The following is a 24,984-nucleotide window of genomic DNA, read 5'->3' as shown; positions in this document are numbered from 1 at the left end:
ACACTTCAAATATCTTGTGTAATTAGTAAGTTCAAGTTTTCAATATCAAGACAAGCAAGAGAATATACAGACCCTCAATGAAATAAGAATAGAAATGTAAAAATATTATAGTAGATAGGTAGAAATTCTATTTGTAGCTAAATCAATTTCCGAAGTTTGATTAGAGCCATTAAGAAATAATAGTATTGGGACACCTGAGTGGCTCAGCAGTTGAGCATCTGCCTTTGGCTCAGGGTGTGATCTCGGAGTCTTGAGGATAGAGTCCCACATCAGGTTTCTTGCATGGAGCCTGCTTCTCCCTCTATGTCTCTGCCTCTCTCTCTCTCTTTCTCTCCCTCTGTCGCTCATGAACAAATAAATAAATAAAATATTTTTAAAAAAGAAATTTTAGTACTGTTACTAACTGATAAAAAGCAGGGGAATTTTTTTTTTTTTTTTTTTTTTTTTTGGAAAGCAGGCATAGATAGTGAGTAACTAATAAGAAATAAGATTATTTGTTTAAGATGTAAGTGACTTCATGTGTGCAACTTTCAAAGGTTTGGGGATTTTTTTGTAATTTGAAAAAAATCTTAATATCATTTAGGGCTTTTTGTGCATTTAGGTAGGGCAAATTGAAATCATTTTCACTTGAAATACCAACTTTGCAAAGGTGCTAATTTCTATGGCAAGGTCTTGAAAACTCATGCAATGTCAACAAGAATTTACCAAGTACATATCATTTGTCATGCACAATGTTAAGTATTGGACTCCAAAATTAAAACATATTTTTCCTTGTCTGTTAGGAACTTATAATATGATTAGGAAGTGGATGAGTTGTCACATCATTACAATATAATGTGAAAAGAATTATAAAATCATAGGTTTCAGTGGAAGCATATGGGTAGGGTTTAGAGTTATGGGAAGTTTGGGGTAGGATATGACAGAGTTCATAGTGTTCAAAGATGCCAGCATCAGCAATGACACCACTTGTGTGTATCTGATGAGACCAAAAAGAATATGTGCTTGACTCTCTTTGCATTACAGCCTACCTCAAGCTTGTACTTCAAGAAAGCCAACCTATACCTGATTGTAAAATTTCCTACTGGCTTGTAATTCCCTGGAAATCCATATAAAACAACATTGTCTGAAGGTAGACCTAACTGTATCTTTATAACATTTATTCTTCCCACCTTATCCCGTTGTTCTTATTCATCTTACATATTGATGTCACAGATTATCGTACTCTTATTTCTTGTCCAAACATGTCCAATCTAATAGATTTATACAGGAATTAATGCAGTGTGGTTTATCCAAGTCATTGTAGTCTCTGAGTAAGCAAATACAGTTATAGGATACAGTTGCATTCGTGATAGGAAAAGTAGCTTTTTACAATGGAAAAATCATGCAAATAGTGATTCCATATTAGTGTTATCCTTTGGAGAAATAACATCTCCAATTTTTACTTTACAGTTATTTCCTTATTTTTTTAGATTTTTATTTATTTATGATAGTCACAGAGAGAGAGAGAGAGAGAGAGAGAGGCAGAGACATAGGCAGAGGGAGAAGCAGGCTCCATGCACCGGGAGCCCGACGTGGGATTCGATCCCCGGTCTCCAGGATCGCGCCCTGGGCCAAAGGCAGGCGCTAAACCGCTGCGCCACCCAGGGACCCCACTTATTTCCTTATTTTTAAATGCATTGACTACAGGAAAAAGTTATTAGAATACTGTTAATATTATTTAAATAAAGTGAAGTAAACCATGAAGAAACTGTAATTCACCTCTCCTTATTAGTATATAAGCATAAAGCATAGCATTGTTTTCTTAAGCAACTTTATTAAAATATACTTCACTTGGCAGAAAAAACTCACTTGTTTTAATGGCACAATTCAATGACTTTTAGTAAAATTATGAAATTATGGAAGTAACACCATAATCTAATTTTACATCATTTAAATCACCCCCAAAAGATCTCATACCCATTTTAAGTCACATCCCGTTCCTACTTGTTACTTTTTACCCTTAAAAAATTATAACAAAATGTTATAGGTGATTTTCCACTTACAGACTTTGTTCTAAAATTCTATTTGTATTCACATATTTGAAACTGGAAATAAAAATACTCATGTTTATTGGGAACTGTAGTCTTTAGAGTATAGTCTAAGCAACAGTAATAATAGATTTCAAAGTAAAACATCTTAATGAGTGACAAAGTTTTTATTTCTCTTAGGGTAAAGGGTAACTAACCTGCTAGAGGAGATCTGTTATCTTCCATCTCTGAGTTCACGGGGAGGGAGGTGTGGGAGGGGCCCCGTGAGGAGCTGGGCTAAGGCTGTGGGGCGAGAGCCTCCAGGACAGGAAAGCCCAGCCCCGGAGAAGCAGGAGCTTTTAAAAACCCAACCGGATTCCTCCCGGACGGAAAGGCGCTCAGCAGGGAATCGGGCAGAACCGCAGGAGGGCAGTGGAGCCTCCAGTCTCCCGGGGTCACTAATAGGGAAGGGCGCCCCGGGGAGAGCGCGGTAAAGGGCTGGAGCGCACCCGCGGGGCCTGGGGAGAAGCCGGTGGGTCGGCGGGGGCTCTGGGGGGCGGGGGGGCTGCGCCCTGCCTCCTTCGGGAGCTGCGGCCCCGGGAACGCGATTCCAGCAGCGCAGGCCCCGGAGCCCAGGGCGCCGGGGGACACAGCTCAGGATCCTACACTCACCCGGGGACAGGCGGAGGCAAGGAGGCACAAGACAGCGAGGACGCTCCTGCTGCCGCCGGCCCCTGCCCTGGGAGCATCCAGGCCAGTGTGGACTGGGAGCTGCGGTAGTTACTGGGGAGCTGACTCCAGGGCTGGAGAGCTGGCCGCCGCCAGTGGTCGTGTTTCTCCTTGTGTCACCCTGTGCCTTGGACGGACTGGGGCTGCCAGGGAACAGGATAAACAGCTCCCACTGAGCCCTGCACCTGGCGGGGGGGGGGGGGGGGGCGGGGCAGTGCCCCCAGGTGCACACACCTGAGAATCAGCACAGCAGCCCCTCCTCCAAAAGACCAGCTGGAAGGACAGGGGGAGAGCAAGTTCTTGACGGAGCAGTGCTGGAAAGCTCCAAGGGAGGTCGAGGATTTACAGTATATAGAAACAGAGGATACCCCGCCTTTTTTTTTTTCTTCCTGTTTCCAGTACAACTCGTTTTTATATCAGACCGTAAATTTCCTTTTTTTTCTCTTTTCCCACCTTAACTACAATATTTTACCACCTCTTCATTTTTAAGTTTTTTTCTTTTCGACTTTCATACTTCTACAATTATAGGTCCTAGATATATTCTCCACTTGTAGATTCCCTTCAACATACTGAACTTAATTTTGGGAGATATACCACAAATGTTTTTTGATTTTGTGTTTTTTTGTTTTCTCTGCCTCATTTTGTTCTACAATGGCAGAAGTTAACACCTTCTAAAACATGACCAGCATGCACCCAGAACCAAGTGGCATACCATGCTGGTTCATTCTGTGAGATTCCTCATTCCCATTCTGTCCCCCTCTTATATTGCATTTATGTTTTGGTGGTCAATGCTGGGGCTCTCTACAAGTATTTCTAGTTTATATTAATTTGGCACTGAGCTATCTTCTAACATACAGAACTTAATATACTCAGAAACAAGAGGATCACCCTCTAGAACCCCTCAGGTAGACTACATTTTCACTCCACTACAACTTCGTCACCACCACCATCTCCCAGTCCCCCCCCCTTTTTTATTATCCTTTTTTTTTTCTTTTTTTCTGTTTCTTTTCTTCCTTTTCTCTTCTTTTGTAGGATTCCAGGCCTTTTATTTTTTACTATTTTGTTTTAAATTTATTTTTCACTTTAGTGGTCCTTTTATTTCGTTCTGATCTTTGTTTTCAATTTCTGGTCTCTGACCTCAGCAGAATCATCTAGGGTGAAATTTATATAGATCCTGTTTGATAATCTTGATGCAGGCTGCTCATACAGCCACTCTGCACTGAGGAAAATGACTAAAAAGAAGAACTCACCACAAAAGAAAGAATTAGTAACAGTACTCTCTGCCTCAGAGTTACAAAATTTGGATTACAATTCAATGTCAGAAATCCAATTCAGAAGCACAATTATAAAGCTACTGGTGGCTCTGGAAAAGAAGCATAAAGGATTTAAGAGACTTCATGACTGTAGAAATTAGGTCTAATCAGGCCGAAATTATAAATCAATTAAATGAATTGCAATCCTAACTGGAGGTCCTAACGATGAGGATCAATGAGGTAGAAGAAAGAATGAGTGACATAGAAGATAAGTTGATGGCAAGGAAGGAAGTTGAGGAAAAAAGAGAAAAACAAAAGACCATGAGGAAAGGTTAAGGAAAATTAATGACAGCCTCAGAAGGAAAAATCTACATATCATTGGGGTTCCAGAGGGCGCCAAGAGAGACAGAGGACCAGAAAGCATATTTGAACAAATCATAGCTGAGAACTTCCTTAATTTGGGGAGGAAAACAGACATTCAGATCCAGGAGATAGAGAGGCCTTCCCCTAAAATCAATAAAAACCATTCAACACCTTGACATTTAATAGTGAGACTGGCAAACTCTACAGATAAAGAGAAAATCCTTAAAGCAGCAAGAGACAAGAGATCCCTAACTTATATAGGGAGAAATATTAGATTAACAGCAGACCTCTCAAAAGAGACCTGGCAGGTCAGAAAGGGCTGGCAAGATGTATTCAGGGTCCTAAATGAGAAGAACATGCAGCCAAGAATACTTTATCCAGCAAGGCTCTTATTCAGAATAGGAGATATAAAGAGCTTCCAAGATAGGCAGAAACTGAAAGAATATGTAACCATCAAACCAGCTCTGCAAGAAATATTAAGGGAGACTCTGTAAAAGAAAGAGGAAGCCCAAAGTAATAATCCACAAAAATAGGGACTGAATAGGTAACTGAACGTGAATGGGCTTAATGATCCCATCAAAAGACACAGTTTCAGAGTAGATATAAAAGAAGACCCATCTATTTGCTGTCTATGAGAGACTCATTTTAGACCTAAGGACACCTACAGCCTGAAAATGAAGGGGTGTAGAACCATTTACCATTCAAGTGGTCCTCAAAAGAAAGGAGGGTTAGCAATTCTCGTATCAGATAAATTATCCCAAAGACTGAAGTAAGAGATAAAGAGGAACACTATACCATACTTTAAGTGTCTATCCAACAAGAGGACCTAACAATCATTAATATTTATGCCCCTAATATTGGAGCTGCTAAGTATATCAATCAATTAATAACCAAAGTAAAGACATACTTAGATAATAATACGCTAATACTGGGAGACTTCAACACGGCACTTTCTGCAAATGACAGATTTTCTAAACACAACATCTTCAAAGGAACAAGAGCTTTAAATGATACACTGGACCAGATGGATTTCACAGATATTTACAGAACTTTACATCCAAATGCAACTGAATACACATTCTTCTCAAGTGCACATGGAACTTTCTCCAGAATAGACCACATACTGGGTCACAAATCAGGTCTCATCCGATACCAAAAGATTATGATTGTCCCCTGCATATTTTAAGACCATAATGGTTTGAAACTTGAACTCAATCAAAAGAAGAAATTTGGAAGAAACTCAAATATGTGGAGGTTAAAGAGCATCCTGCTAAAAGATGAAAGGGTCAACTGGGAAATTAGAGAATAATTAAAAAGATTCAAGAAAACTAATGAGAATGAATATACAACCATTCAAAATCTTTGGGATACAGCAGAAGCAGTCCTAAGAGGAAAATACATCACAATACAAGCATCCCTCAAATATTGTAAAAAACTCAAATACACAAGCTAACCTTGCACCTAAAGGAACTAAAGAAAGATCAGCAAATAAAACCTACACCCAGCAGAAGGAGAGAGTTAGTAAAGATTTGAGCAGAACTCAATGAAATAGAGGCCAGAAGAACTGTAGAAGAAATCAACAAAACCACGAGTTGGTTCTTTGAAAGAATTAATAAGATAGATAAACAATTAACCAGCCTTATTAAAAACAAAAGAGAAAATACTCTAATTAATAAAATCACGAATGAAAAAGGAGAGATCACACCAATACCAAGGAAATAAAAATGATTTTAAAAACTTATTATGAGCAGCTATATGCCAATAAATTAGACAATCTAGAAGAAATGGATGCATTTCTGGAAAACCACAAACTACCAAAACTGGAACAGGAAGAAATAGAAAACTTGAACAGGCCAATAACCAAGGGGGAAATTGAAGCAGTCATCAAAAACCTCCCAAGACACAAAAGTCCAGGGCCAGATGGCTTTCCGGGGGAATTCTATCAAACGTTTAAAGAAGAAACAATACCTATTCTACTAAAGCTGTTCAGAAAGGTAGAAAGGGATGGACTATGTCCAAACTCGTTTTATGAGGCCAGCATCACCTTAATTCCAAAACCAGACAAAGACCCCACCAAAAGGAGAATTATAGACCAATATCCCTGATGAACACGGATGCAAAAATCCTCAATGTAAGACTAGCCAATAGGATCCAACAGTACATTAAGAAGATTGTTCACAATGACCAAGTGGGATTTATCCCCAGGATGCTAGGCTGGTTCAACACTCATAAAACAATCAACATGATAGATCATATCAACAAGAGAAAAAACAAGAACCATATGATCCTCTCAATAGATGCAGAGAAAACATTTGACATAATACAGCATTCATTCCTGATCAAAACTCTTGAGAGTGTAGGGATAGAGGGAACATTCCTCGACATCTTAAAAGCCATCTACGGAAAGCCCACAGCAAATATCATTCTCAATGGGGAAACACTGGGAGCCTTTCCCCTAATATCAGGGGGACGACAGGGATGTCCACTCTCACCACTGCTATTTAACATAGTACTAGAAGTCCTAGACTCAGCAATCAGGCAAGAAAAAGAAATAAAAGGCATTAAAATTGGCAAAGAAGAAGTCAAACTACCCTCTTTGCAGATGACATGATACTGTACATAGAAAACCCAAAAGACTCCACCCCAAGATTGCTAGAACTCATACAGCAATTCAGCAGTGTGGCAGGATACAAAATCAATGCCCAGAAATCAGTGGCATTTCTATACACTAACAATGAGACTGAAGAAAGAGAAATTAAGGAGTCAATCCCATTTACAATTGCACCCAAAAGCATAAGATATCTAGGAATAAACCTAACCAAAGAGGTAAAGGATCTATACCCTAAAAACTACAGAACACTTCTGAAAGAAATTGAGGAAGACACAAAGAGATGGAAAAATATTCCATGCTCATGGATTGGAAGAATTAATATTGTGAAAATGTCAATGCTACCCAGGGCAATTTGCACATTTAATGCAATCCCTATCAAAATACCATGGACTTCCTTCAGAGAGTTGGAACAAATAATCTTTAGATTTGTGTGGAATTAGAAAACACCCTGAATAGCCAGGGGAATATTGAAAAATAAAACCAGAGCAAGGGGCATCACAATGCCTGATTTCAATTTGTACTACAAAGCTGTGATCACCAAGACAGTGTGGTACTGGCACAAAAACAGACACATGAATCAATGGAACAGAACAGAGAACCCAGAAATGGGCCCTCAACTCTATGATCAAACTAATATTTGACAAAGGATGAAGGAATATCCACTGGAAAAAAAGACAGTCTCTTCAATAAATGGTGCTGGGAAAATTGGACAGCCACGTGCAGAAGAATGAAACTAGACCATTCATTCCCTTACTCCATACACAAAGATAAACTCAAAATGGATGAAAGATCTAAATGTGAGACAAGAATCCATCAAAATCCTAGAGGAGAACACAGGCAACACCCTTTTTGACCCTGGCCACAGCAACATCTTGCAAAATACATCTATGAAAGCAAGGGAAACAAAAGCAAAAATGAATTATTGGGACTTAATCAAGGTAAAAAGCTTCTGCACAGCAAAAGTAACAGTCAACAAAACTAAAAGACAACCTACAGAATGAGAGAAGATATAGGCAAATGACATATCAGATAAAGGGCTAGTATCCAAGATCTATAAAGAACTTATTAAACTCAACAGCAAAGAAACAAACAATCCAATCATGACATGGGCAAAAGACATGAACAGATATTTCACAGAAGAAGACATAGACATGGCCAACGAGCACATGAGAAAATGCTCCACATCACTTGCATCAGGGAAATACAAGTCAAAACCACAATGAGAGAACACCTCACACCAGTAAGAATGGGGAAAATTAACAAGACAGGAAACAACAAATGTTGGAGAGGATGTGGAGAAAGGGGAGCCCTCTTGCACTCTTGGTGGGAATGTGAACTGGTGCAGCCACTCTGGAAAACTGTGTGGAGGTTCCTCAAAGAGTTAAAAAAGACCTACGACCCAGCAATTGCACTGTTGGGAATTTACCCCAAGGATACAGATGCAATGAAACGGCGGGACACCTGCACCCCGATGTTTCTGGCAGCAATGGCCACAAAGCCAAACTGTGGAAGGAGCCTCGGTGTCCAACGAAAGATGAATGGATAAAGAAGATGTGGTCTATGTATACAATGGAATATTTCTCAGCCATTAGAAACAACAAATCCCCACCATTTGCTTCAACGTGGATGGAACTGGAGGGTATTATGCTGAGTGATTAAGTCAATTGGAGAAGGACAAACATTATATGGTGTCATTCATTTGGGGAATATAAATAATAGTGAAAGGGAATATAAGGGAAGGGAGAGAAAATGAGTGGGAAATATCAGAGAAAGAGACAGAACATGAGAGACTCCTAACTCTGGGAAACGAACAAGAGGTAATGTAAAGGGAGGTGGGCAGGGGGTTGGGGTGACTAGGTGTTGGGCACTGAGGGGGGCACTTGGCGGGATGAGCACTGGGTGATATGCTATATGTTGGCAAATCGAACTCCAATAAAAAATATTCAAAAAAAAAAAAAAGGAATGCAGAAGTGGTCAAGGTGTCCACCTAAAAGCAGAAGTCTCTGTTCTTAGAGATGGGAAGGTATAATATAATGCATAACTAGTCATTTCTTCCACAGCATCTTGCATCTTTAATCACAGATTTTAAAATACAAAGACTAGCTTTTAAAAGTGTATCTTTGTCTCCTCCATAGTATCCCTCTCAAGTGCTTAATAAAAATTATTTTAGTTAAATTTAAAAACTAATGGAAGATGTTTATGCACATGTTCTTCATTCAAGATATGAATGGAAGCATGCCTAAATTCTGTTTAATTTACCTGTGAATAGCAAAAACTTAGAAGCTTGACAAAGTAAATCCATGAGAATAAAAAAAAAAAAAAAAAAGTAAAGTAGAAGAGAAATTGGCTCCAAAATAAATAAATAAATAAGTAAAATCTCCATACCAATTATCAGATAGGAATATCTGCTCAGGAAGTTGGACATTTTAGAGATGATGAGAATTAAAAGTAAATCCTCACAATTTGCATCAGCAGCAATTGTTCTAAATCAGTTATATAATTTGTTATAATCATTGCCTATGCTAGTAAAGATTGTTAGTTCCAAGCACTTTGGAAAAGAAAATAATTTTATTCTAATTTTCAGAAGTAAGATGAAAATGGAAATAATGTTATAAATCCTATAACTCAAACTCTTCACTTTAAAAATCAATCTTTACTAAAAGATACAGTATGACATGCCTAAAGATATATTTACAGTTCTTTCACTCAACTAGTATTCACTAAACATTTATTAAGGGACAGATAGTATTCTCAATTCTAGGACTGCCGGTGTGAATACAATAGACCAAGTCTCTATTCTTGAGGTATATGTATTTAAAACGGAGGCAGGGGATCCCTGGGTGGCGCAGCGGTTTGGCGCCTGCCTTTGGCCCAGGGCGCGATCCTGGAGACGCGGGATCGAATCCCACGTCGGGCTCCCGGTGCATGGAGCCTGCTTCCCTCTCTGCCTCTCTCTCTCCCTCTGTGACTATCATATATAAATAAAAACTAAAAAAAAAAAAATTTTTTTAAATAAATAAAACAGAGGCAGAAAATAACCAAATAATAATTCAAAGGAGAGTAATAAAAATAAATCAACTTGATTATATATTATTTAGAGGTCATAATTAAGGTACAGTGGTATGATGGTTGCCTTCTTCAGGTGATCCAAAAATTTTGAGGAGATGGTATTTATTTTATTTTATTTTATTTTATTTATTTTATTTTATTTTTATTTTTAAAGATTCTATTTATTTATTCATGAGAGACCCACAAGGAGAGGCAGAGACACAGGCAGAGGGAGAAGCAGGCTCCCTGCTGAGCTCCCTGATGCAGGACTGGATCCCAGGACCCCAGGATCACGACCTGAGCCAAAGGCAGGTGCTCAACCACTGAGCCACCCAGGTACCCCAAGAAAATGGTATTTTAATCTAAGACTTAGTTATGGGAAATTCAGGCAGAAGAGCTAATGCAGAGGTTCTAAGGCCAAAAAAGTCTAATATACTCAAGGAAGAGATAGGTCAGTGTGGACGAAGTAGAAATTCAGGAGAAAGAACAAAATTAGAGGATATAAAAAGTCTAGGGCTTTGTAAGGCAAGGAATTGTTTCTTTCATTCTACATGCAGAAGGTAGTCTTTATGGTTTTAGCAAGACAGTGAAATGATCTAATTTTTATAAGATCATTTTGCTTTCTATGGTGAATAACTCAAGGTGGGGGTAGTGAAAGAAATCAGAGATAATGGTGCAGTGTTCAGGATGAGAAATAATATTGACTTGGGAATATGTAGTAGTTTTCCCAACAACTACATTGGAGGAAAAAATATGGTCAGGTATGAAATATATTTTGGAGAGTAAAGTGAACAAAGTTTGAAAATTGGTTTGAGCTACTGGGACAAGACTTAAGGAGAAAAATCATCAAGAATAAGTTTTTAGTATGATCATTAAAAAACTGAAGATTTGTTTTTGTTTGTTTTTATAGAGTCCTTAGCATGGGAAGAGTAAATTTTCAAATTGAGGATTAAAAGTTATTATGAGCCAAGTAAAATTTGAAATGTATTTTAGATATCTACATAATGGTATCAGAACAGGGCTTGGTGTTCAAGTTTGGGGATAGAAGGAGCAATCAAGTCTGAAAGTAGAGATTTAGAAAAAATTGATATGTAGATGTCATCAAAGCCCCAGAGACTGATGAAGTCCTTGGGAGCAAACATACAGTGAAGATTCTTTTTCCTTTTTTAAAAAGATTTTATTTATTTATTCATGAGAGACATAGAGAGAGAGAGGGAGAGACAGGCAGAAGGAGAAGCAGGCTCCATGCAAGGAGCCCGATGTGCGACTGGATCCCGGGACTCCAAGATCATGCCCTGGGCCAAAGGCAGGAGCCAAACCGCTGAGCCACCAGGGGTCACGAAGATTCTTTTTCAAATACCACTAGTCCATATCATGTTTTATAGCCACAATTATTATAGCTATAAATGGTGCCTTAATAATATTATTAATAAATACGCATAATTATAATGTGTGTACTATTTCAATAAATGTGTACATCAAGTAATTTAAATTGCACATTATTTACAAGATTATGTAATCTTAAAAAGAAAATTGCCTGTCTTCTATCTTCACTTTGTATTAGTCTTAGGCCCATTCACAAATATTTTGATTTTTCTTTATCTTGCTGGGACACATGATAAAAACATCCTCCACCTTTGAAGTTAGGAGTGACAAATTATTTGCTTTGACCAATGAAATCTGAGTGTAACTTGAATCACTTCAAGCAGAATCTATAAACAGCAGAGTGTGATTTGTCAAATACCCTTCTCTGCAACACTGAAAAAGGATGAATATAACACTCAAAAGTGAAAAACTAAAAGCTTTTCCTCTATGATCAATATCCTACTTGACTGTCCACCCTACTTCTTTTAAACAGAGTACTACAAGTTTTAGCCAGAGCAATTCAGCAAGAAAAAGAAATGCAAAGCAGGTAAATGAGAGAGAAAAAAATAAGATTGTCCCTCCCTATTTACAGATGTCATCATTTTATATATAGAAAGTGCTAGTGTTCTATAAGAACAAACACAAACTATTAAACCAAATAAGTGAATTCAGTAAAATTGCAGGATAGAATATCAACATGTAAATATCAGTTGTGTTTCTCTGTTTTTCTATTAGCAATAAAAATAAAGAAAAATTAGGAAAACAATCCCATTTATAAGAATGCCAAAAAAATTACTTAGAAATAAATTTCATGAAACAGGTGAAAGACATAAAGCCTACAAAACATTAATGGAAGACATTTAAAAATAAATAATTGGAAAGTTATCCCGTATTCATAGACTGCAAAACTTAATATTTCTAAAATGCTCATAATACCCAAAGCAATCAATAGATTCAATGCAATCTCTATCTAAAAGATGTGATATATATATGTATATATGAGTATATATATGAATTCATATATATATATATGAATATTCAGTCACGAAAAAGAATGAAATCTTGCCATTTTCAACAACATGTATAGAGCCAGAGAGTATAATGCTAAGCGAAATAAGTCAGAGAAAGACAAATACCATGTGATTTCACTCTTATGAGGAATTTAAGAAACAAAATGGATGAACAAATAAGAAAAAAAGAGATACAAACCAAGAAACAGACTCTTAACCATAAAGAACAAACTGGTGGTTACCAGAAAGTAGGTGAGTGGAGGGATGGGTGAAATAGATGATGGGAGTAAAGAGTATACTTAACATGATGAGCACTGAAAATTGTTGAATCACTATATTGTACAGCTAAAACCAATATAACACTATATGTTAGCTATACTGGAATTAAAATTAAAGACTTAAATGCAACGAATGATTAAACATAATGCGAATGTTAAGAGTATGAAGTCTTAAAAATATTTTTCGACTTGCAAAGAAAAAACATAAGAAATGTGAACTTTTTTTTCATTTTTGGCTGAGAAAAAATATGAAACATGCTATTCCCATACATTGGGAAAAGAATAAAAGATACATTTTTAAAAAGAAAAAAATCTCAATGGCATTTTTCTACTTCTGATACAGATGTAGAGAGAACAATTTTACAATTCATTGGAACCACAGAAGACTGCAAAGAGCCAAGTTAATCCCAAAGAAAGAATAATAAAGCTGAAGACACCACAATTCTTGATTTAAAAAATTTATTGCAAGCTATAGTAATCAAAACAGTATGTTAGTAACATAATGACAGTCATATAGACCAAAGGAATACCAAAGATAGCCCAGAAATAAACCTACACAAATATGATCAATTCACCTTTATCAAAGGTGTGAAAATAGACAACAGAGAAAGACTAGTCTCTTCAACAACTAGTGTTGAGTAAAATGGAATCTACATGCAAAAGAATGAAATTGGAGCTTTATTTTAGACCTTACACAAACATGATGCCAAAATGAATTAAAGATTTGAACACCTAAAACTTAACACCTAAATGCATGAAAATTAAAGGACTGAAATTATAAAACTCCTAAAAGAAAATGTAGGAGAAAAGTTTCATGACATTGGTTTTGGCAATGATTTGCAGGTTTGACATCAAAAACACAGGCAATAAAAATAAAAATAATTAAGTGGGACTACATCAAACTAAAAAGCTTCTGCAAAGCAAACAGAACTTCCAATGGCATGAAAAAAGCAACCTACAGAATGGGACAAAATATTTACAAATCATATATCTCATAAAGGGTTAATCAACAAAATATATAACGAACTCCTACAACTCGATAGCAAAACAAAATAATAATTTGATTTAAAAATGAACTGTGAATTTAGATTTTTTTTCTCAAAAGAAAACAAAAAGCCAACAGATATATGAAAAAAATGCTTAATGTAACTAATCACCAGGGAAATTTAAATCAAAACAGTAAGATATTACTTCATACCTATCAGGATAATTATTATCAAGAACACAAAATACAAATGATGATGAGAATGAGAAGCTGGAACCCTTGTTCACTGTTGGTGAAAATGCAAAATGGTACAGCCTCTCTGGAAAATGGTATGGAGGTGCCTTAAAAAAAAGTAAAAATAGAATTTACCATATAATCCAACAATCCCACTTCTGGATATTTATCTAAGAGAATTGAAAATCAGGATCTCAAAGAGATATTAGCACTGAGATACCTGCCATTCACTGCAAGTTCCCTTTATGAGGTTAAATATTCTAGTTTATGGTTTAAAAACCTCTTTCTTAAACCCTAAGAAGTATAGTATTTTACTCCACACACTTGTACCCCCTCTTGCCTCTGAGGACATCTAGTTCCTATGGATAATCCCCTTAGACAGAGTCAAAGACAAGTATTTCAGACCAAATATTTTTCTCTTGCCTGACCACATCTGGTCCTAGTGAAACATTCAGACAGCTTCTGCCTTAATGTTTTGGGAAAGCACAGGTTAATCCTTCTGCTGTCAGAGTAGCTAAACAACCAGTTTCTCATGCTTCAGATTTTCTTGAGTATGAGTCAGACGCTATCCACTGTGTCTACCAAACTGCAGGGGTTGCATTAAGATAAGTAGTCTCCTTAAAGTTTCAATTCAACTGTAGAGTGAGAAGCACCACTGTCCCTCTTGTACAGAAAGCATCCTCCAAAGAAAGCTCTATCTAATCAAAACGCTGCCAGTTTTATTCCCTAGTTGTGAGTGAGGAAGCTGAGTTAGACATCCACTTCTCTAAACCTCCTTTTGCACAATTGTCTTTCACCTCTCTTTGGAATGTTGACATCAATCATTCTGTGGCCCCAGTAGAATATCAGGCTAAAATAAACTGGTTTTAACATATGATAACATGTACTTCATTCTTCACTTTTTGTTATCCATTTTTTTCTTTGTTCAGATGACTACTTTGATCAGATTCTGTTTGAATCCCTAAAAAAATAAAAAAAATAAAAAAAAATTCATGAACTTTACATTAAGAAAAATTATTGGTGTTTTTAAATTGATTTGTGCATCATTACAAGATAAATTAAAAACAATTTTAAATTTCACTTTATTCTTTTGGCTTGAAGGCCTCAAAACAATGTGGAATTAACCAGGGTTTTATTATGCCTAATTTTGCGGATAAATGGCATAATCAGCTTTCCTTTTAAATGCAAATCAAATAATCACAGATTAAGAATTTTATAGTCAGAAAAGATCTTAGAGAGACTCTACACTAACCAATTCATTTTATCTTTGATTTAAGGAAAAAGACCTACAGTTTTTAAATTACTTGCCTAACATTATAAAACTGATTAATATTAGAATCTAAATTTACTTAACAAAACTTTTCCCATTATATCATAGTGTTTGGTATTCGTACAGAGTTACAAGTGATTCTCGGTAATGAAAAAGTGTTAAATATTTTAATATCAGCTTTCTTAAGAGGACCATTTAAAAGTAAATAATATTCAATTACATTGAAAATATCAGCAATTAGACTCACTGCAAAACAACTCTTATCTCAATTTAGGGATGTTCTGTAGGGTGGATTTCCCTTTCCTTAATTAATGCCCTTCACATTTATTTGGCAGGATAAAATTCCTCTCACTTCCCCAAGTTATGTTTCTTTTCCCCCAGTTTAGTAAATATATTAGTGTTATTAGAGTTGGTGAATTTTGAAAGGTGTCTAGATGGGAATTTCCATCATGATTCTCCTGGCCTCTCTGATGCTTAGACCTATACATTCACTCTGGGGCAAGAGAGGAGAAATGAGAAAACGCAGGATCAGGTCTGCCACTGTGTTTCCATTAACCTGAGTGGTCCCTTCACAACCTCGGAAGTGCAGAGAGTGAATGATGGCCCAAGTGGGGCAGGACAGATCGATTCCGTAATTTTTACTCACTGTTTCTCCGCAGCCCTAACTGGCTATTGATTGGATGAGCTGGAGATGGGTAGTGCCTCTGGGACCTGAGAACGACTGAGAGAGAATTCCCTCCCTCCACGCAGCAAAACCTCCAGGCTCTCAGAGTCATTCACTTTCCAGAGGAGAGTAAAACAAAACTTAACAATGAAGTCATCTGAAGAGAAATAAATTTCATTCTCCAAAAGGAAAAGTGAACTTACCTTAGCGCTTATTCAGCTTTCAGATTCCAATTACATATTTATGCCAAAGAGAATAAACACTTGATAGAGGTTCATAAAGTTACAAAGTGGGTAAGTGTTTTTAAGATAATTTCATCTAAAAGCTGAAGGTGACAGTTAATAATACATCTGCCCCGATGTTTGGAGTAATTTGGAATAAACTTGGTTTTCTAATTCCCCAGTCCAGCAATCTCTATTGTTAGAAAAGTTTTCTCTCTCCTAGCTGAGCCACAGAGAGACAATCTCAGTTCTTGCTTTGGATCTTGTTTAACTACCTTATGTTACCTATAACTAATGTAGCCACCTATTCCCAGTGTGAAGATGTATCCAACTTCATGGATGCCAGACAAGAGAAATGAAGAGAACCTAGGATTATTAACATTGCTAGACCAATGTACCAAGTCTTAAGCTTACCCTACCTGTGGAATTTCTGCTTTCCAAGATTAGAAATGTGCATGAGGTTTAAGACATTTTAAGTCAAGATTACTTCTCTTTTCAGTTTACGTAGTACTAATTTTAAAAATTCTTCTTCTCAACTTTATTCTTTCCTCTTTTCCTCCAGTAGAATAGCCATTGTAGACCACTGTAAGCTACACCTGTTTGAGAAATTTAAACTAGTTATGAACCTAGCATATCAGTTAATGTCTACTGGTGGAATAAAGGGTATCTCTGATGATGCAGACACATAAGAAACTCTTCAGGGATGAGACTCTTTAGAGATGGAAAGACTAGAGAGATTTGTTTAATGGCATTACAAGTTTGCAACAGAGAAAGATATGAAGGTCACTAGGTTTTAATAAGTTTTTCTAGGTCAGTGGCTCTCAACCACAGGTGATTTTGCCCCCTGGGAACTTGTCCCATCAGGGGGCATCTGTCCATATTTGGATACATTTTTGATTTGCAGAACTTGAGAGAGGTGCTGTTGGTATCTAGTGAGTAGAGAACAAGGGTCCTGCTAAATATCCTACAATGCACAAGACTGCCCCATGCAGCACATTATACTGTCAAATGTTAATAATTCTTAGATTAAGAATCTGCTGCTCATATGGATTTCAAAATCCTATCATTTTCAAAGAGTATCTTGTATTCTACCCAACAAATTATTAATTCAGACAGAAAGAATGGCTTGGCCAAAGGAACTTTTTGTTTTGTTTTGGTTTGGTTTGGTGGGATCTTTTAATGTTTGATTTTACTATAGTATAATGTAGCTCATAACACTATTAGAAGCCTATAACAGAGGTCACTGAAATATTGAAGGTCATGATCACAACTCAGGGATGGTGGTTTGCCTATTGGAAATTTAATTTATTAACAATGCATCTGTTCTTTGTTTTTTATATGGTAAATGGGAATATTACCTTCCTTGCTTCCCTTGCAAATTTATGCATCATGCTACTCTTTTTGCCCAAATGTCTGTGAGCACATAGGGTGTAGCAATTAATTTTTGGCTGATGACTTCCCACTTCTATTTTTACCCAGATGCCCTGACAAGTGACATTCTAACTAGTGGAGTTTCTAGTCCACTAGACTAGACGGCGATGGGCATCTTTATTTCAATGTACTGAGACTATGAAGTGTGTGTTATTTCAGCCTAGTCTAGGTTTATCATGAGAAATGCAGTTAGTTAAATTTTAAAATGGGCATTTTGAGTTGAAAATGCAACCCAGTGAAATTAACTATGAAGTTGGAAAGTTAATTTAAATTGATACCTCAACAATTTCATTAATAGGAATAAGAAAACTGTCTATTTTATCCCATTATACACCAAGTAATTTGTCTGCTTTCATTTCCCAGATAGTTATTGATCACCAACCATACAATTGATAAAATGCTAGATACTAGCAATTGAGATTTTGTCTGCTTGATCAGACTAAGCATCTACTCCATTGGTTAGTATATAGTATGCTTCAATGAATATTTGCTGAATAAATAAGTGAATACAAGATTTAACAATCTAAATTCAGGGAATTATGAACTTTGGGGGCTGAAGGATCCTTTCATCCCAATCAGAATTATCTCCATCATCTTGATGGCAGAAGAGAGTGTGTACTTTGGAGTAGAGCAGTGTTAATAAATAGAGACTATTTCTTCAACATCTCTATTTGAGAGAAGCCCCAAGACAGTCACTCCTCAAAATGGGTGTGCCTCTCCATTAATTTGGGGATATTTGCCCTCTCACATCTGAAAGTTTCTGAACTGATGGATGAATGAGTACCTAATCCTGCTGGGGCTGGATTGAAATGTAGGAGGTGTAGGAGTGAAATGATAGATTTGAGAGAGGGTAATCAATGCTGCAGCTCTCCTTTGGAGCTACAATGGTAAGCAAGTGCTTCAATAGGTAGCTGTCCTTTCCATGCTAACCACCCCTAAAACATCATTTGCTAAATTTGGAAAAAACTCATCTCAATAGCAGTGCGTGTTTGTGTGTGTGTGTTTGTGTATGCGCATGCACATAGGGGTGTTGATTAAAACCCATCTGCTATCTCTTGACAGGAAATTAGATGGATGCATCCTATTTCCCTTAAGCCTCTGTTAAGTATATCAGATGTGCACCATGAGGATACTCACCCACAAAGTGTAGTTATATTTAGTCAATGCTACAAAGAGTAACAATGACATGGTAGGGAGAGAAGAGGAAGTTTTTTTTAATCATTTAATTAAATATTAAAAGTACATTTAAAACAGATATATCTGGGTCTTAAGAACTGGAAGTTTGTTCTTCTAACAGTTGAAACTATTGGCAAGTTACAGAAGTGAACAGAGTTTTCATCAGAAGGTGCTCATGACCAAAGGAGAAGGGGGGAGGTGTTGAGTTGGGGTCAGTTACTGGAAAACGAAAACCGTATTATGTCTCACTCCAGTAAGATGAGAATCCTAAATAAATCCCTCTCAAAGGAAAAGATAGTCCTTGCAGATGAGATGCTTACATCTAGCAGAGTGAAAAAGACAAGAGTGTCAGCATGATATGAAAGCAAGGCTACGGGGATGCATTAGCCACAGGGGAGCTCAGAGTACTTACATGTAGACTGTGGGACGGATACAGTAAGATTTTCTGAGAAGACAGCATGGTGAGAACTAAAGTTTTAAGGATGAGTAAGAGTTAGCCAGGCAAAAAATGTGGGGAGGTTCATTCAGGGCAGTTAAACAGCATGACTTAAAGCGCAGAGCTGTGAAACAGCATGTTGTATGAGGAAAACAGCAAGTCATTTGATTCCAAGTGTATAAAGTGAGAGGCAGGACATGGCAGGAGAGAAGGTAAGAGAGTTAGATAGGTCATGAGAGATATACAGTGCAGAATAGTAAAATGTGAGGATTTTATAGGCAATAAGATTCTACCGAAAGGTTCTAAAGCGGGCAGGTCACATGATCAGATCATTTTTGAGATAGAATATTAATGGTAATTTCTTGGAGAATGGCTTGGAAGTAAGAGATAGTGCAGGCAAAGGCAGAAGCAGGCACTCATTGTTTGTTGTGGAGTTTTTTAAAAGATTTTATTTATTTATTCATGAGAGACACAGAAGAGAGGCAGAGACACAGGAGGAGGGAGAGACAGGCTCCTCATGGAGAGCTCGATGCTGGACTTGAACACTGGACTCCAGGATCATACCCTGAGCTAAAGGCAGATATTCAACCACTGAGCCACCCAGGCGTTCCCCAGGCACTCACTTAATAGATAAATTTATTAGGAAATTTCCTGGAAATTGAGGTAACGAAAAGAAAGAATTTGAAATTGTATCCCACATACTGTATTGTTGTTTGTTTGTTTTTTTATTGTATTTGGACAACTGTTCTATCAGAGATAGAGTATACAGAGACAAGGACTATATAATAGGGAAAGAGATATTCCAGGTTTGAGATATCCAGCAGACAGTCGGATCTATAACTCTGAACTATAAATATTGGCACTAGAAATACACAAATGGGAGCCATAAATATTGGTTGGTAATTAAAACTATGAAAGTGGAAAAAAGTCTTCAGGGATGTATATGGAGCGAGAATGACCATAGGTCAATGTTGAGAGATGCTTAAGAGAAGACCCATAGAAGATTGAGAAAGGCAAGTCAAAAAGAGAGAAAAAGGTTTTCTTTATACAAATAAAAGAATGGCGATACTACCACTCTTCTTGTAGATCAAGAAAGATTTTTTTTTTTAAAAAGAAGCCTTATGATTAGAAAGTCATTGGTTACTTTGACAAATAGCTTCAGTGGTCTGATAGAGACAGTGTATTTGAAGAAACATGCTGGTAAAGGGAGAAAAAGAATGAGATTATAATAAGGGGATTTAAGTTTCAGTTAAATTGCTTCATAATTGCTTCTTTCTTTGGTGGGAGAAGGGAGTTGCTTAGAAACATTAGACACATTTGAAAGCTCAAGAGAAAGTCAAGAAAAATCCTGGAGGACATTTATGAAATCAAGAACAGGTGTCTGGGTCATGATCAGCTGTGAAGAGGAGAAGTATACAGTCCCCTCAGAAGGTGAGGGTATGTATCGAAAGAACTGATAATTCATTTTTATTTTTTCCCATTTCCTAATAATCTAGACGTTTAGCTGTAGAGGGTAAAGATGTGGGGGTCAAGGGTCTTTGAAGATAGAGGTGAAATAGTTGTTGAAAGACGTGGAGACAGAAACTGATGAAGACAAAAGATTGTCTAAAGATCTGAGGAACTAACAGGTTGAAAATAAATTTGTGGCTATATAAATGTTTGAACTGTGTTGATTCTCTAGCAAAGTTGAGCACCTGCATTATAGTAAAGAAGATGAGAAGGAAGATTAATTCAGGATTGCAATTTTGTCAGCTAGGTGTCTGTAAAGGTTAAAGTGCAAAAGACTGAAGTTCAAGTAGTGCTTGCCTCTCAGAAGTGAACAAATTTTAGTTTCACTTCAATGTATGGCATCAGCTGTGATAAGTTACATATTTTCATGCCCATTTTATAACAACAATAAAAAACACATTTGGAGAGGTTGAACTATTTGTCTAAGTTGAAACAACTAGTAGGCATTAGAGCTGTGATTTGATTCTCAGTCTGACTCCAGAGCCTCTGTATTTTTACCACATTATTCTCCACAATCTGGCTTTGCAAATACTGAAATCAAGGAATGCACCTTTCTTATACAAGTTTGTACTGTTTTAATTTGCAAAAGAATCAATACAGTTCTCACAACTGGTTGTTCAAATTACTTTATTTTATTTTGTATATAATTGTTTATATTCATGCTTGGTTCCTTTGAATCTGTGTCTTTGATTTGGGAACAGCCTTAGAGATGTTAGTGTCAATTTTATTCTGGGGAGAAGCAGCTTAAAAACATTTTGTTCATGACACTGCGCTAAACACACCAATGAGGTTTATATTGCTTTCAGAATTACATGTGATTATAAGATAGTAAGATGTTAAAAGCAAGTCATTTTAATTCAAATTATGCAATATAGAGATATTTTATTTATATTTTGCCAAAAATCCTGTTTAACTGAGTTCCCAAATGGTTTTCTTGTAGAATACATACTGGATCTTTAAAAATTACAGACATCCATTAATGAGTCAATCCAACTTTCTAGATAATTAGAATGCCCCTCAGCTTAATAATGTAGGGATGGATCAGAATTCCTTTACTCATGAAGGTGTGGAAACTAGCTTTCCTCAATGTCAATATTAATATCAATACTCAAGTTCACATTCAGTTTAACTAATTTTTTAAAAAGACAATCCTTTTGCCTGACATATAATTACTTGGATCATAGTTTCCCAAATTTGTTAGCGCATTTACATTTTTGTAATTGAATTTCAAAATTTCTTTAAAACCTAGGAGCTAAATATATTTTTCTTTTATTACAAGGTTAAATTTGGTTTTCTTCCTGACATTCTACTATGTCCTGGGTGATTTTTATAACATTTACTTCATATTGAAATGTCTGTTTTTAGTTAATTTTGGTGTTGAGATCCCAGTAAAAGTAGCCTATCAGAAAAAATGTTCTGAAACCAAACTGTTAATATTATTTGTTTGCAGAGGATTTTCAGCCAAAACACACTCTCTAATTTAAATAAACTCCTTTATTTTATAAATTAAATTGTTTATAAAAAGAAAATGCAAAAACATGGTTAAACCTTTAAGTATTAGGTCATTAAAAATCCATTCTTGCCTTCCTGCCCATAACTACATCTTTTTTCAGACCTGTCACCCATTTCATTTAAGCACTTAGCTCTCTTCTAATGAATGAATTGGCATTTCATATTACCTTATTATCCTATAAAACAAAATGCATACTCAATAACATTAACGGTAATTTCTCATAAAGACACATTATCGATCCGGGTGCTACCTGTAAGCATTGAAAATTGCAGCCTGCTCACAGAGCCTTTCACATCTGGGCCTGAAGAATTAAAGAAAAATTAAATTTGACAGCAGTAAATTCACAGGCACAATCTAGGCCCCAATTTATATGCAAAATGAAATGCTTTATGAAAATTTCTTCTATTTTCTCACGGAGATTTGGGGAAAAGATTTCACTAGATGCTTCTTTCTTTAATATCCCTCTACTTAAATATTATACTGCAGTCACTGCAGACTCTCTTTGATGTATAAATAATCAAGTTAAATTATGTGCAGCAAGGAGACTAGTGCTCTGCCATTCTTATTTTACAAAGTAATTTCTACCCTAGAGGGTCAAATTTCCCTGACAAATTCTTAATTACTATGTTGCAACAGAAGCAGAATCTATTTGTGCATAAATCCTGGGCATTCCCATGTGGCAAGTAACTAATATTACCAACCATTTCACTTGGCCTGTTCACTGAACTCCATAATTAGATAATACTTTTGATGATGGTACATTTGAAGTCTTAATCCATTTAATTTTTTATGAGATTTTTTTTTATTTTAATAGGGATATGTTAGTGACCACTACCTATTTAAAAATCATTAAAATTCTGTCCACAGCAGTAATAAAGATTAAAGATTACTAATATGGCATTCATAACCTTGCTGGTTTTCCAGAAATCCAGGGCTTAAGGTAAATGTTAAAGGTCATTTAATATGTTAGTCACTAATTATAATCCTGGGTAATAGGTTCCTTTTCTAATTATCATGGTATAAAAGTTCTATTGTTTGGGTCTATGCTTCTGATTTTTATATTTAGCTTTTTTGGGGATGAGTAATCCAGGAATTAAGCTCCTGAACATTGATGAAAGTAGGTAATGCTTGATGATTAACTGGATAAAAGCTTATATTTGAATGCTGTATGATATCTTGCCTTGAAGTTACTTACAAAAGATGCAGCATCCTTTTTCTAGCACGAGGTTCAGAGAAAAGGTCACTGTAAGATTAATGCACCCATATTTTAATATCAAACTATGACAAAATTGATAACAGCCTTTTGGTACTTCTGCCAAAACATTAGGAAGAGAGCTTGAACAACCTGAAACAAGAAGAAGACATTCTTTAAAAAGTGAACTAGATTTTGTCTGCCTTTAACCTAATAATAAAAGTGCAGAATTATCCAATTCACGTGACAATAAATTATTTACTTCTCATTTAAACACACACACATGCACCTGCATACATATGGACCCCAAAAGCTAGAGTAGCTGCCTGAAACACTGTCACTAGCCACTCTCTCAAGTAATATTCTAGGATCAAGATGAGCCAAAACCACAGTGGACTAGCTAAAACCCATCAGATTTTTGGCCATTACTTTTTATGAAACCCAGATTGTCTTGACTTTTTCCATTTATTAGTACATTTACTTGAGCATATCTGGTTTGAAATTATTACATAGGTTCTATTTACATAATGTGTGCATTTTGAGTTCTTGCATTACTATGTATTCTTCTCTCTTTTTGGATCTCTTCAGTCTTATTCATATGTTCTCAGTCTTTGCATTTGTTATTGCAGGAAATATTTAGACAATTCACTAATATATTAGATGTTTCTTAGGTGATTAGAACTTGTAAAACAACTTAGGAATATTTTACATGACCTCTATCAGTAGATATATTTGATTAATTAATTTGTAGTTATTTATTTAGCACTTGCTGTGTACTGGATGCATAAAGATTTCTACGATCATGAAACTTATTTTATTTATGTGAGACACACAATAAACAGACTATACATATATAAATATTATATAAATATAATAATTTATAGTTTATTAATAAATAAATTATAATAATTTATAATTTGTTTATAAAAGTAATATTTATATATTATATAAAATATATTTTATATTAAATATTTCACATATTTTATAATATATATTTATAAATATTATGATATGTCAAAAGGTTAAAAGTACTAGAAGAAAAAGTAAAACATAAGTCAAAGATAGGGACTGATTATTAGTGATGATTAGGAAAAAAGATACTATTTTACTTTGAATATTAGAAGGTCATTGAGAAAGTAACAGTTGACCAGAGACTGATGGAAGTGACTCAGGTATATCAGATATCCTGGGAAGAATAAAAAAACAAGCCCAAGTGCTCTGAGGCAGGAGCATACCTGGTTTGTTTGAAAAACAGCCTGGAAATGACTGTGTTTCGAAGGAAATGAATAAAGTAAGATTAAAAGGTTTCTTTTAAAAAGTGTTAGAGTCAGGTAATAGGATCTTTAGGCTCTAGTAGAAACTTAGACTTTTTCTTCTGTTTGAGATGAAAGCCATTTGAATATTTTAAATAAGAAGTCACATAAGTCTACTTTAGTTTAAAACTGAGAACCCTGGCTTCTGGATTGAAAATCTGCTAATAGAAATACAGAACAGAAGCAGGAAGACTAGTTAAGGAACTTCAGAAATACATTCAATCAAAAGGTGATAGCGGATTGGATCAGAGGATTCTTCTGGATATGGAGAGTCAAATTATGTATGCTTTGAAATTAGAGCAAAGGAACATGGTTAACTGATGATGAGATATGGGCTGTGAGAAAGGAAATAGTCAATAATGACTCTAATATTGGTC

The 24,984-nt window shown here is 36.0% G+C and overlaps 1 long non-coding RNA gene across 2 annotated transcripts in view; it reads left to right on the top strand.

Moving 5' to 3' along the window:
* Window positions 1–24,984, top strand: part of LOC144297649 (uncharacterized) — a 185,876-nt gene that overhangs the window by 126,958 nt on the left and 33,934 nt on the right. The window lies entirely within an intron of this gene.

Source organism: Canis aureus, chromosome 25 (genome assembly GCF_053574225.1).
Source record: "Canis aureus isolate CA01 chromosome 25, VMU_Caureus_v.1.0, whole genome shotgun sequence".
Taxonomy (NCBI): domain Eukaryota; kingdom Metazoa; phylum Chordata; class Mammalia; order Carnivora; family Canidae; genus Canis; species Canis aureus.
The sequence above is the reverse complement of the archived record's forward strand: the minus strand, read 5'-3'. Positions and strand labels throughout refer to the sequence as shown.